Below are 13,805 nucleotides of genomic sequence, written 5' to 3' on the forward strand. Positions count from 1 at the left end.
TCCATGTCGATGTTATATTCTTCTACCCGAAATTCTCCATGCATTACTGATACTAGGTGACCAGGAGTGCAACTCAATACAAAAGATCTCTCTCCGTCATTCAAATCAGTACCAGTTTTCAACATGACGTTTTCATCAGCAGTATTGAAAGTGATCAATTGCGAGAAAAGAGAAAGGACCAACACCCAGGGGCGAATGTTGAACTCTGATTCGATGTCTAAAATGTCAGTGATGCATATCTTGTATTGCGGCTGCTTTGTAGACCAACGCATGATCTTGGCGTTGTCTTTCTCTAGGAAAGCATGGCGAGTGTCAATATTGGGTCCTTGTAAAAACCTACGAGGAATTGGAGCATATTTCTCGAGATGCTCCCACATCAAATCTTGGAGGAACATAGTATTAACATATGTTTCGATTTTCATGAAACCATTGGAGACGCTGGAGTCTATAACCAAAGAATCTAAATTGGCAAACAACGAACCCAAAAATAGACTACCAATCAGAAGTTTTTCACCTTTGGCCATCTTTATGGCGAATGGAATCACAAACAGCTGCAACAAATGTCCACTATCTTCAAGAACATCTCTGGAGAGACACAAGCATAAGAAAGCAGCAATGGACAAGGCCCCATCAACGGTTTCTTCAGGAGCTCCATCTCTCGGACACCAGTATCTCATCCATTGAGCATAGAAAAATTTGGGAGACTCGTTTAAATCATGCATTTTAGCTTCCAAAGCGCCAGATATCAACTTCTCTTCTGCTGAGAGTTCTTCAGGGAAATTGCCAGTGACTGGAAGATGCAACAAAGCGACTACATCTTCTAAAGTAACAGTGAACTCTCCCCATATGCATATAAAGGTGTGAGTAGTAATGCACCAACGAGAAAGTAAAGACACGATACCTGGTATGTCATGATTAATGATTCAATCCCCAGCAGCTTAAATGGCTCGTGTTATTTGTGCACGGTCTAGCATAGTCATTACACGGCTGTGACCTAGCATATGCCTCTCCCACCCAGAGAAATGTGCCAGCGGCTTCCGAGAAAGTTTGAGTTCCACATGTGAAGCCAAAAAATGTCTCCCTTCCAAACAAAACCGAGTTATTGCTGAAGGAGATACCTGTTTGTTCTGAGTAGTGCTTCTGGGATTGATAAGCAGTCGAAATGAGGAACCTAAAGGACGCTTTTCGGGCCTATACAGATACTCAAAAAATCTATCCTCAGTGTTTGGAATATTCTTAGTTTTGGGAGTTTCCTCTTTATCCTGAGAAGTCCCAGAATCACCATTTCTGGAGTAATCATCATCTCTGGAAGACGCGCCTGTAGAAACATCCTCTCTAGAAACGTCATCTTCAGAAGCATTACCACGGGATTGACTCATTTTGAAAAGTTGATACAAATTTCGTCAGCACGATGGAGTTAAAGCAATTGAATAATTACGACGCTCACATCAACGTCTACAAAAATGGTTATCCTCAACTCTTACCTATTTACGGTTTCACGAACTTAGTGATGACAACGTAAAACTCTAAAAAACTTTCTTACTCTTTCGAACCTGCAAAAGTGAGCAAAAAGCTTATCATTCAAGAGTCAACACTGACTTTTCACGAAACTATAAACAATTCACATAAACTCTTCATGTGAACATCCCACGATTTTATACCGTAAGCACACATCATAAAATCATGAAATATAATTGTTTATCTCCAACAAGTACTCAAACTTGATGTTTGATTTTTATTCAAAAAATAAAAACTCACGTGTGTAAAAAAAAAAGAAAAAACCTTTTTTACGCGAGTTAGTCAAAAATTATTATTTTTGCTCAATCGAGCATTCGTCTATGAAACGAGGGTATTTTCTATTTTGCAAAGGTCCACATGTTCCAAATAAAACTTTGAGAGTTCATAAATAAATTTTATCATGAACTACAGGTCTTTACAAAATTCCTTTAACTCTAAGGATTATGGTTTACTACTTTTTTTACGAACAAACCTACGTTCCTAAAAGTATTTTTAAAATTCATGGTTTGAAAACAAATTGGGGTTTTCATGAAACCTCATAAACAAAATTTTCCCTACTGCAACTAGACCATGTCTATTCAAAATTTTATGTATCTCTTCATATTAAGGATTTTTTGCTCGATTCCTAAACTAACGTACAATCGGGCATAAATACGTTTTCTGAAACAAATTCTCCATAAATCCTATGCATGCATGAAACTATGGGATTTTTGTTTTATGAGCAACCCATGAAATGATAAAACACTCAACAAAAAAAATCGCACTTACCTGTCGACGCCGGCCGAAACTTGGTCGAACGGTGATCGACGACGGGCGACGGTGTTGGAATCCGGCGAAATTCTCCTGTTGTTGCTCGTGTGAGGGTGATGAAGAGAGGGAGAGTTGGTCGGTCAATGAAATAAATTATTAGGGTTACTTACCATTTATACTAATTTTATTTCCAAAACCCAACAAACATGGGTTTCCCCTTTTTGGTTTTGGGCCCGCGAATGCTAAACCGACCAAAACTGGGCTTTTAACTGACCAAATTAGCAGCACCTCACCTCTCCGTGTTCATAAAATAACGCTCTATCATGCTATTAGGATCCTCACTTGAACATTTGCTCGTATGTGACACCATTGCAGCAAATCGTGGAATCTGAAAAAATCTTTGTACAAGTGAGTTCAACTACTGATCTCGTCGGCTGAAAATCACCATTCAATGCTTACCGCGGAATATGACTGTTCCCCACTGAGCAGGGGAATTAATGTAGATGGTAGATTTTTAACAAAGGACAAAACCGTAAAATCATGATATTGCATGTTTCTGACACGACTTTCATGTATGTGATGATTATGATCCATGATGAATATGTTTCTCGAAAATCCTCCACTAGCCGAGCGTTCGATCCCTAGCATTTCATCATGCCCTCTATGTAGAATAACATAATTGGGCGGTTCTCCATATGATTTAGATCATTAACGCCTTCAGGACGTCGGTGACACTCATTGTTCCCTGACTATGTAGAGAGACCGTGTATAGACTCAGGTGGTTCTCCGTAAGATTGAGAGCATTAACGCCTTCAGGTTGCCAGTAATATTCGTTGCTCTCTGACTATGCACCTTTCCAAATACATGTGACGCTTTAACGGGCTAATACCCTTTCTGCGATAGATTAATTCTGCCATGATATTCATTACTGAATTCTCAGAAGATAATCTATTTTTATTGCTCCAATTTCATGATCGAATCCACGACTTGATCTCATGGAATGGTGATAAACAAACTATCTTATCTCATTACTCCGATTTCATGATCGAATCCACGGCTGATCTCATGAAATGGTAATAGATAATTTTATTATTCCGAATTCATGGTCGAATCCACGGCTGATCCTATGAATTGATAATAAACAACTACTCATCTTTATTTCTCAGTTTCATGAATTATTTTCCACTGAATTTCATAAACTAGTAGCGAATACTCAACAACTGGGCATCTGGACCATCACTGAGTAAGCCCCAATGGTGCAAGTGTACTCGACAATGATGCACGACTGAGCATCCGAATGCACAAATGAGCATTCAAAAAAAATGGATTAATGAGGAATCATACACAAAACAGGGGAAAAACAATAATAATAAAATAATAAAAGAGGCGTCCATGGGTCGGGCCCACCGGCTAGCCGGCTGTGCCCTAGCCGTGGCCGGTCCCATGCCTCTCCCATTATTTTTCTTTATTTGTTATTTTCATGAACTCATGAAAACTCCTTCATTCTAGCAACTTTCCTTGTTTGAGCAAAACTCACGGTTTCTCCATATTTTCATGGTTTCATGAAAAGTAATAATATAAATTAGGGAAAGGTGTTGCGGGACCGGGTAATTAGCCGGCCGGCCATGCCCTAGATGTTTCGGTCCCACACCTTGCAATCTCTAGCCTTTTATAATTATTATTTCCCTAATCTCATGAAACTCCTCCGTTTCAACAAAATTCATGGTTTCTCCATAGTTTCACGGTTTCATAAAAAAATATATAAAATAGGAAAAGGTGTAGCGGGACCGGGCAACATAGACGGCCGGCCATTCCCTAGCCTTGGCCGGTCCCACACCTCGCAATCCCTAGCCTTTTATAGTTATTATTTCCTCATCTCATGAAACTCCTCAATTTGAGCAAAAATCATGGTTTCTTCATATTTTCTCAAATATTGCTCAAATCATGAAAAAGCCAAAATCCAACATGGTCACACAACCGGCTAGCCTCTCACGGCAATATTAAATTTTAAAATACTCTTATTTTAATATTTACAAAATATTGATCAATTGAGCATACATGCTCATTCCAGCAAAAATCAAGAATTTCAGTCAAGATCAAACTCTTCTGAAAATCCCACATGTTGCTCAAACGCATACCAGAAAATATTGAAACTCTTAGGATTGAGATACGGTCATTATGGTGACACGGGCATGCACTCTTGACCGACTAAGGGCGGCTCTAAGTCTTGCAAAAATCCGGTCCCACACACTTTCATAATTTTGACCTAATTTGCTCAATTGCTAATACTAGGCCCAAACTCTTTTCAACCAACCTGGAGTTTGCTCAAATGACCACCAGCTGGTCCCACGACCACCTAAATCCGGTTTCATGACCCCTTAGTCGGTCCCCCACTTTTTCATAATTAGGATTTATCACCTAATGCTGAATCGAGCAATATTTCAATAAATGATGAAACCGTCATTTAATCATCATTCTTCTACCAACCGGATAACTAAAGACCCTGGTGCAGGCTCACTCGAGCACTTGGGAGTCATATGGACATCCATCACTCCATATGGTCGGTCCCTTTATCACTCATAACTTATTTTTCAGCGATTCATCAATTGACGAAAAATTGATTAAAAATTAGGGTTTCGAATAAACGCTCCACGAATCATCATTCTGAGCAAAGATTCAAACACTAATAAATTTATGTTGATTCAGCAATCAAAAATCTGGATTAATCATATAATATTTGGTAGTCTACCAGTGTTTTAATTAATATTTTATTGGGTCACGACATCCATAAATAGTTTGTCGAATTCAGCAATACTTGCTCAATCCATCAATATTCAGTAAATTATCAGTAATTTACTAAAATGAGCAATACTTGCTCAGTTGCTCAAATATTGATCCAGCTATCAATATTATCAGTAGTCCATTATCAAATTCACAATTTTTGCTAACACATGCAATATCAACATCATTCAAAGAACTACGCATGTTCAATCCATGAATCACTGAATATTCATCACCCATGCTCAATTCAACAAAATCTAGGCTCATTGTATAATAGTCAACAACTGACTAATTAATACACGTCTGTCATACAGACTCCACGATTCGTGATCCATCAATCACGTTACATTGGGGGATATCAATTAGGGTTTTGGTTTGGCGGCCTACAACACGTGGATTCATCCACACTGAGAAATGTGAGTAAGTCATGTAAACGATTGAAGGATTTAGCAAAGTATTGGGTGGATGGTTAACCGAGTCTCCACACGACCTGGAATTGGTTTTACCACGACTTCCTACTTCCCCACTCTTTCACTCAAGAAACCGTCACACTTAAAGGGATCAAGGTCTTTACGCAATATAAATAAGTCTCTGAATCCATGATTGAGGGCAACGAATGATCACCAGCAATTAAAAATTATCTACACAGAATTTCTCGAGTAACTATTCTCAAGAATTCATCAATCTATCAGAACTTATTCGAACTCATCAGTTCACCAGAATTTGCAGAAACCTTCAACACACCCACAATCCTTTATCATTACTGATCCCACACAATTTTCAGCTTCCCTCATACAGATCAACCCATCTCCCTCTTTGCGACCGAATTGACTCTGGAACGGCCATTGACTTGGTTTAGGCCGGAGTATTACAGATTTATCTCTCGAATCTAAGCACTCTCTTTGCAGTGCTGTGAGGTTAAGAAGTTTTGATCGGTTGAGGAGTCTCGACAACACGCTCGCCTCTTCACTTCTCTAAAAAACCAGTGAACCGTTTTTCCCCATCTACATTGTGCTAGATTTCAGGATAACCCAAAGGAATCTCATCTTGCAGCTTCAAAAAGGATCATATGATATGTGAATCACACGGTCGGGTATGGTCTATCTTACACTTTTAATACTAACACTGATCTTTCTGCTTATTCAGATGCTGATTGGACAGAGTGTGTAGAAGACATAAAAAGTACACCAGGGGGTTTCTACTACGTAGGACTGAATCTTGTGGCTTGGCATAGAAAGAAACAAAATTCAGAATCCATGTCCACATGTGAAGCAGAATATATTGTTGCCGGCTCATGTTGTACTCAACATCTCTGGATGAAACAAATGTTGGCTGATTATGGAATTGATACTGGAATAATAAAAATCTTTTGTGATAACTCCAGCGCGATTCGAATCATTGAGAATCTCGTTGAGCACTCAAGAACAAAGCACATTGATATAAGGTACCATTTTATTTGGTATCTCTACGAAAATGATATCATAAATATGGAATTTGTGCCTTCCGAATAACAGTTGGCTGATATTCTTACCAAACCATTAGACACTGCTACATTTCAACACTTACGACAGTCTATTGGTGTTGTTTTGGTTCATCAGTTATTTCTAAAACTCTTTCCCCTTGTGCTTATCTCGGTCTTATGGGCAATTGAGTTTGGAACTCCAATAAGTGTTTACTTCAACTCTGCATTTGTTTCAGTAAGTTGATTTTCTGTCCGGTTTCTTAGTGTAATTTTCAAAAAAAAAATACTTATTTTTTTGTGAAAGTAAGGTCGCTCTTTTTGTTCTTTCGGGAATGAAATTTTATGGGGAAAGCTCTTAATTTAACTTGTGCTTAATTGCCAAATCTTTGTGGGGAGTGCGGCTGTGGAATATGGTAGGAGTTATCTTGTATCTTTATAAACTCCTTGATGAATGCATTTAGTTTCGGCTATATGATTGCATCTAAAAAGTTGTTATGTGCTTTCTTATGGTCATGAAATGTCTCTATGGAAATTTCGTTAGGATCCCACTAGTTTTCCTACCTTTGCCAATTTTATTGACAAAAAAGGGGAGAATTAATGTGAAGTTCACACTACAAATACATATGGTTTTCGGATCATTATGTAAAGGGGTGATTTCCATGTGAGATGGAGTATTGACTAAGGGGGAGTGGTACATATCACCATAGTATTGTTATCAAAGTTTTGATACAATAGAACTTTGATGATGATACTATGACACTGTGTAACAATGATTGACATATTTTTTTTCTCATTGTTATGGCTACGGATCTTCAACAACGATGATGCTGCATTGAATAAATTTGGAATCATTGGAGTACTTGGAAGTGACGAAGATTTCGAGTAATGTTAAAGAACCAAGGAGATCGTGCATGTGGAAGAGAAGCTGCAAAGTTTATTATTTTTTATTTCATATGTATTGGTAGTTTAATCACTAAAATTGACAAAGTGGGAGATTGTTAGAGCACTGCTCGGTCGAACTCACAAGCATTTCTATCTCAAGCTTTTTTGTCAAGTTTAGTTGCCAAAACTATAAGTCTTGATTTATTGTCTACTTATAGCTAAGTCTCGGACTAGGATAGAAAGTGTAGTTGAGCTCTAGACTCCACGACGTTTATCATGCAAAGACGAAGAACTACTCAAGGAACTGGTGAAACTTCATCGACTAAAAGGTATGTGGAGACTTGAACTTATTTATCACTCAAAAGTCTATCTACTCTATATCCTATCTTGAGATAAAAGTTGTGTTACTATATAAACTTCGATTATACACATTTTCTATTTTGAGCCGAGTTTATCTCGCTTATGTAATTCTCGAAATATGTGTTGGTAAGCTTTCGCTTTGGCCAAGTTCATCTTACAAGTGACGAAAGTCATGTTGAATATTTCAATTTCTTGAAAATCGCTTTGATGAAAAATGAGTGTGAATAACTTCTATATAACATCCTCTAAGAATGTTTCAATGATTGAAATGAGAGTTTAGAATATGTAACCATCTTTGGATATAAGCATATAGTGTGTTCGACATTAGTGTATAAGTCCAAAACCGGGAACCAAATGTATGCATACTTGTGTGTGTACTAAATGGTTGATGGAGAATGGGTAAGTATGCGTACCCGTAAACATACTGGCGGAAGTTCACGACCGTGAATTTCTGCTGAGTTTGGAAATCAAAACCGACTCAATCTGGTTACCTAAGTATGCGTACCCTTACGCATACTGGCGGAAAGTTCACGTCCGTGAATTTCTGCTGAGTTTGAAAACCAAAACAAACTCAAATCCGGTTACTTAAGTACGCATACCCGTACTCATACTTAAGTTTGTTACTTTCTAAAATTGGTTTGTTCATGAACTAAAACATTTATATAATAAGGAATGCAATTTGAAAATTGTGGCTATAATGTTCATGAAACGATTCGAGTGAATCAAAACCAATTTTGCTTCGATTGTGTCTTATATACTTCTATAAGATCTAAGCAATTGAACACCTCTCTAACTAGTTATTTTGAGTCATTTTAACTAGTAATGGTGAAGATGAATATGGTTGATATGAAAGTGCTCATATGGCTAACCATTTGGTTAACCACTGTTGAACCAACTAGGTGTACACATTTAGGTACGGTTACACAAATCTAAATGAACGTGCATTTCATTTGTGTATATCAAGCTAAGATTCGATCTAACGGTTGAAAGATATTAGCTTGAATCTAATCAGGTTTTCATCTAACGGTGAATATTGAATGCTTTGTTACCAAGGTAGCGTTGATTGCAAACCCTGATTTGAAGACTATATAAAGGAGAACTCTAGCAACTGGGAAACCTAATCCCCACACCTTATGTGTGATACTAGTTGTATAAGCTAGAGTCGATTCTCCTTTAACCTCAGGTTTCTATCGAGCCCCTGTAAGTTAACGACTTGAAGACCTCATTGGGATTGTGAAGCCAGACCCAACTATTTTCTCTGTAGTTGCGTGATTTGATCTTGTTGTTTCTATCGTATTGAGTACAATTGTAAAATTGGCTCGAGATTAATTTTTCTGATAGATAAGATAGAAAAGAAGTCACAAACATCTTCATCTCATCGTTTGTGATTCCACAATATCTTGTTTCGCTAGTCGATTAAGATTATTGTGAGGTGATTGATATTTCTAGGTTGTTCTTTGGGAATATAAGTCCGGTATATCAATTGGTTCATGTTCACCTTGATTTATCAAAAGACAGAACAAAACTCGTAGGTATTTCTGTGGGAGAACGATATATCTATTCCTGTATACTTTTATGTGTGATACAGATTTGTTTATTAAAGTCTTCGACTTTGGGTCATAGAAACTCTTAGTTGTGGGTGAGATCAGCTAAGGGAATCAAGTGTGTAGTATCCTGCTGGGATCAGAGACGTAAGGATCGCAACTGTACCTTGGATCAGTGTGACATTGATTGGGGTTCAACTACAGTCCAGACCGAAGTTAGTTTGTAGTAGGCTAGTTCTGTAGCGGCTTAATACAGTGTGTGTTCAATCTGGAATAGGTCCCGGGGTTTTTCTGCATTTGCGGTTTCCTCGTTAACAAAACTTCTGGTGTTTGTGTTGTTTATTTTCCGCATTATATTTTGTTATTTAATTGAAATATCACAGGTTGTGCGTTGAATCGGTCAATTGGTAAATCCAACCTTTGGTTGTTGATTGAAATTGATTGATACTTGAACATTGGTATTTGGTACCATTCAAGTGATTTCTCTTATATTTAATTAGACTCGCATATTGCTATTTGCTTGAGTAAGTACTGAATCGAGAAATTGAGATATAACTCCTTGATTGGGTGACTCGTTTTTGTCATAATAGGTGAAGCCCCTCTATTGAAATGTGAAGCCCCTGTAATAGGTTTCTTTTAACTAAGAAAGTAATCACCTGATATTCAAAAGTTTTTCCTTAGCTATACAGAGAAGCTAAGAATGTTGTAACATACTCCGTATCATATTTTCGTCTACCAATCCAAGAAACGAAAAGTTGAAGGAACCCAATTTAGAATACTAAAACAAAAAGTAGCATTTTAGTTCGGATAAAATAAGTTGCATGTGGATCATGGATACCCATTGCAGTTGAAACTTGATTTCTTCTTGTTACACCTGTCAACTTATTTCCAAGCCAGACTCCAAAGATATTACCTACCTACCATGAAATAGATATCGACAATGCTGCTGTCGTCAAATGAATTAACACTGAAGTTTATTCCATAGAAAATACGAAGGTGCTATCTTGAAACTGGGATCGAGTCGGCATAGACTCACCCAGGTGGGTTTTAAAACTAATAAGACTTGGGCCAAAACACTAAATCATTCCAGGAAAATTTCAAAATGAAAATTTTAGGCAGTGGATCTGAAGGGCTCGCCTTGTCTTAAGCCTAAGCCGGGTCGTATAGCTCTTCCCAAGAGCTTCCCAAGAATCCCAACTACCTTTCCGCCTCAGTTTTGGAAGAGGCTGGCCTTAGCGGTCATTCCCTATTTACATGGCGAATGTATAATGATCATCCATTTTAGTCAGAAAAACGGCCAATGGGTCCACTTATTCAAAGTCATACGAGTTGTAACCAAAATCCTATTTAGTTACCCAATTTTTAACCAAAAACGGCTAATGATTATCCGGTTTCAACTAAGATATACGACTTTTACGTAAAAAATCCACTTGACCCCACCAAGTTACAAGGTTTTTAATTTTGAAACGGTTGATAGCTATCCGCTTTTCACTTTTTGAGAACGGCTAATGGTTAACCGTATTCGGAATCTTCCCGCTGGGATTCCCACACACGGGAAGGCTTGCGGGAAGAGGAGCTTTTAACAACGTTTTTGGGGGATGGGAAGAGTTTGGGTAGCTCCATGAGACCCAGTCTAAGTTATCCCTTTTAATATAGGTTGTACGACAGCGCCACAGCCATTAACTGTATTCCAAATAAAATACTTACATTATCAGGTTTTGGATAGAACGCGCGACTGGGATACTTATATTAATTGGGGGATATAAATTACTTTCCTCAACCAATAGTGTTTTCTAAGGGGTGTTTTTGGGGGGCAAAATCCTAAAATACCCTTCCCTCAAAATAAAAATCTAAAAACTTAAAATAAAAAAGCAAAATCATATCCCCCATTTCCATCTTTACTGCCGGCATTCTCGTTACAGTTAGGGCTTTGAAACATAAATATTTCCTACTTTGAAAAAGATTTTTTTTTTACGTTCGGAAGTGATGAAGACCATGCTGGAAATGATGAAGACCGTGTCGGAAATAAATTTTTTTACATCGCCTGAAGTGATGAAGACCATGCCGGAATTGATGAAGACCATGCCGAAAAATGGTGCATGCATGCTTGGTAACTAACATTCAATGTCGTAACTAAATGCCGCTCGATTATAGGTGATGGTGCTAATACTTCCTTATTCTTTGATAATTGGTGTGGGGATTTTTCGATTGCGAAGAGGATTGGAATCACTTCCAAAGGCCCTAATGATTTTAAGGCTAAGGTTAGTGATATTATTGTTGATGGCGCTTGGGCCATACCTCGGAGAACAAGAGATTTGATGTTACGCTACAACATTTGACAATTTGCCTCTTATTGTTGATGGTAAAGATTACAAAATTTGGGACTTGGATAGTAAAGGCGTTTTTCGGTCAAGTCTGCTAAAGCTGCCATTAAAGCGCCTTCTGAAGTTCTCCCTAGTGCGGCTCTATTCACTAGGCAGGTTGTGCACCCTACTTTGAGTGTGCAATACTGGAAGATTTGGGCAAAGCAATGTTGTGCTAGTGAAGACAACATTATTAAGAAGACTGGCAGGAGCATGCCAACTATGTGTCGCTTGTGCAGGAAGAGTTGCGAAACTATTAGCCATATCATTTGGCAGTGCAGAGTTTCTAGGAGAATTTGGGCTTGGGCGGATGGAATTTTTAATCTGCACCCTAATGAAGATCTGGTGGCCTTTTACAAGGCTGCTAAGGGGCATAGCAGGATGATTAAGGACCTTTGACTTGTTGCAAATCTTGCAATTGTAACAGAATTATGGAAGCTGCGCAACAAGGCTTATTTTGAAGATAAGGAAGTTCAATGGCTTGGTTTTAAAGAGAGGGTTTATCAGGTAATTCGTGATAAGTCAATTAGAATGAAGGGCCATATGTATAACAATGTTGAAGAATTACGCATCTTGAATTATTTCAAGGTGCGGCATAGATCGTGCAGAGTTACTACTCCAAAAGAGGTTAGTTGGTCTCCTCCTGATCCTGGTGAAATTTTGATTTGATGTGATGCTGCTTCTCGTGGTAATCCAGGCCAAGCTGGTGCTGGTGTTACTTTTAGAGATGCTAATGCAGTTGTGCTTGGAGTTTTTTCGGTTGGCCTTGGCTGGCAAACTAATTATTATGTGGAAGTTTGTGCTATTATTTATGGTGTGATGCTAGCCAAGAGGTGGAATGTTAAAAATATTTGCATTCGTTCAGATTCGATGAGTTGCACACAATCTTTTCAGAAGAGTGAGTTTCCATGGATGTTAATGCAGAAGTGGAAGATTGCGAAGAATTTTTACAATAATATCCGCTATGTTCATAGCTATAGAGAAGTTAATTTTTCCGCTGATGCTTTGGCAAAGCAAGCTTGTTTGCTGACCGAAGATATTTTTGAGTTTTATGAGGGTATGCCAGGTTTTATTCTATCTGTAGAATGGCCTGGAGAGGTTTATTTTCGTTTCAAATAGGTTAGCCTGGTGGATGGCCTTACGGCTAGTTACTAGTCTCTCCTAGTCCCTGTACAGTTTTCAATTTTTTAATATTATTGACCGAGTAAAAAAAAGCTGTAACTAAATGCTGGCATGCTCGATAGAAATCTTTCAATGCCGATAGTCAAGTGAAAAAAAAAATCAATTTTCTGGATACTTTACATCACGTGCCGACAAAGAAATTTAAGCAACATATTATGTCGTTAGCTTTACCGACATGGTCGAGAATTAACTGCCTGTGCCGGCAGTGGACCGAGCGAAATTAATGCTCGAGAATTTCACAAAAAAAAAGAAACTAGACATGAGATACTACACTAGACTTTGCATTCACACCTGAATTTTCTCAGCCACTTTTACTTTTTTGGATGAAATTACTTCACTCCAGCAAAACCAACATTCTTTTTGTCACCTGATATGCTCGTTTGTGGATACGATTTGGTTTCCTAATAATGTAATTTTGTAGTGGTAAGTAAAGTGTTCGTTTCTCGGACTTGTTGAGACTGATTTCATATTCAAAAATAGAAAAATAATAAAAATAAAGAAAATATATACACAAGGTTTTTCACAATGTCGAGAGATTACTGAGACTCAGGATTCCACCAAACCTCATATCATGTGGTTCAAAAATTAATTCTTAGACAATTATAGCTCTTGTTTATTGACTCTAATTCTTTGCCAGGGTAGATTTTAAAAAGATTAACTGTCAATCACTAGCATGATGCATCAAAAGCACTTAGACCAAGCATACATCATCATGCGACTTCACAACTAATTAAGAAAAATCATAAAACGATTAAATTAATGCAAAAAGTCATAAAAATAATTAAATATAATTACCACATGTATCAAATATGGCTTTCTCCGTCATCCCAGTGTTGGGGTTTAGCTCCTCATATTAATCACTTGCTCAAAATACATGTTTGTTGCTCAAAAGATGATTAAAAGAGTGAAAAGTAATAACACAGACTGTTTGCAACAGTGTATCGGAGTTACAAAACAGCGGTT

The sequence above is a fragment of the Papaver somniferum genome, chromosome 8 (assembly GCF_003573695.1).
Source record: "Papaver somniferum cultivar HN1 chromosome 8, ASM357369v1, whole genome shotgun sequence".
Lineage (NCBI taxonomy): Eukaryota > Viridiplantae > Streptophyta > Magnoliopsida > Ranunculales > Papaveraceae > Papaver > Papaver somniferum.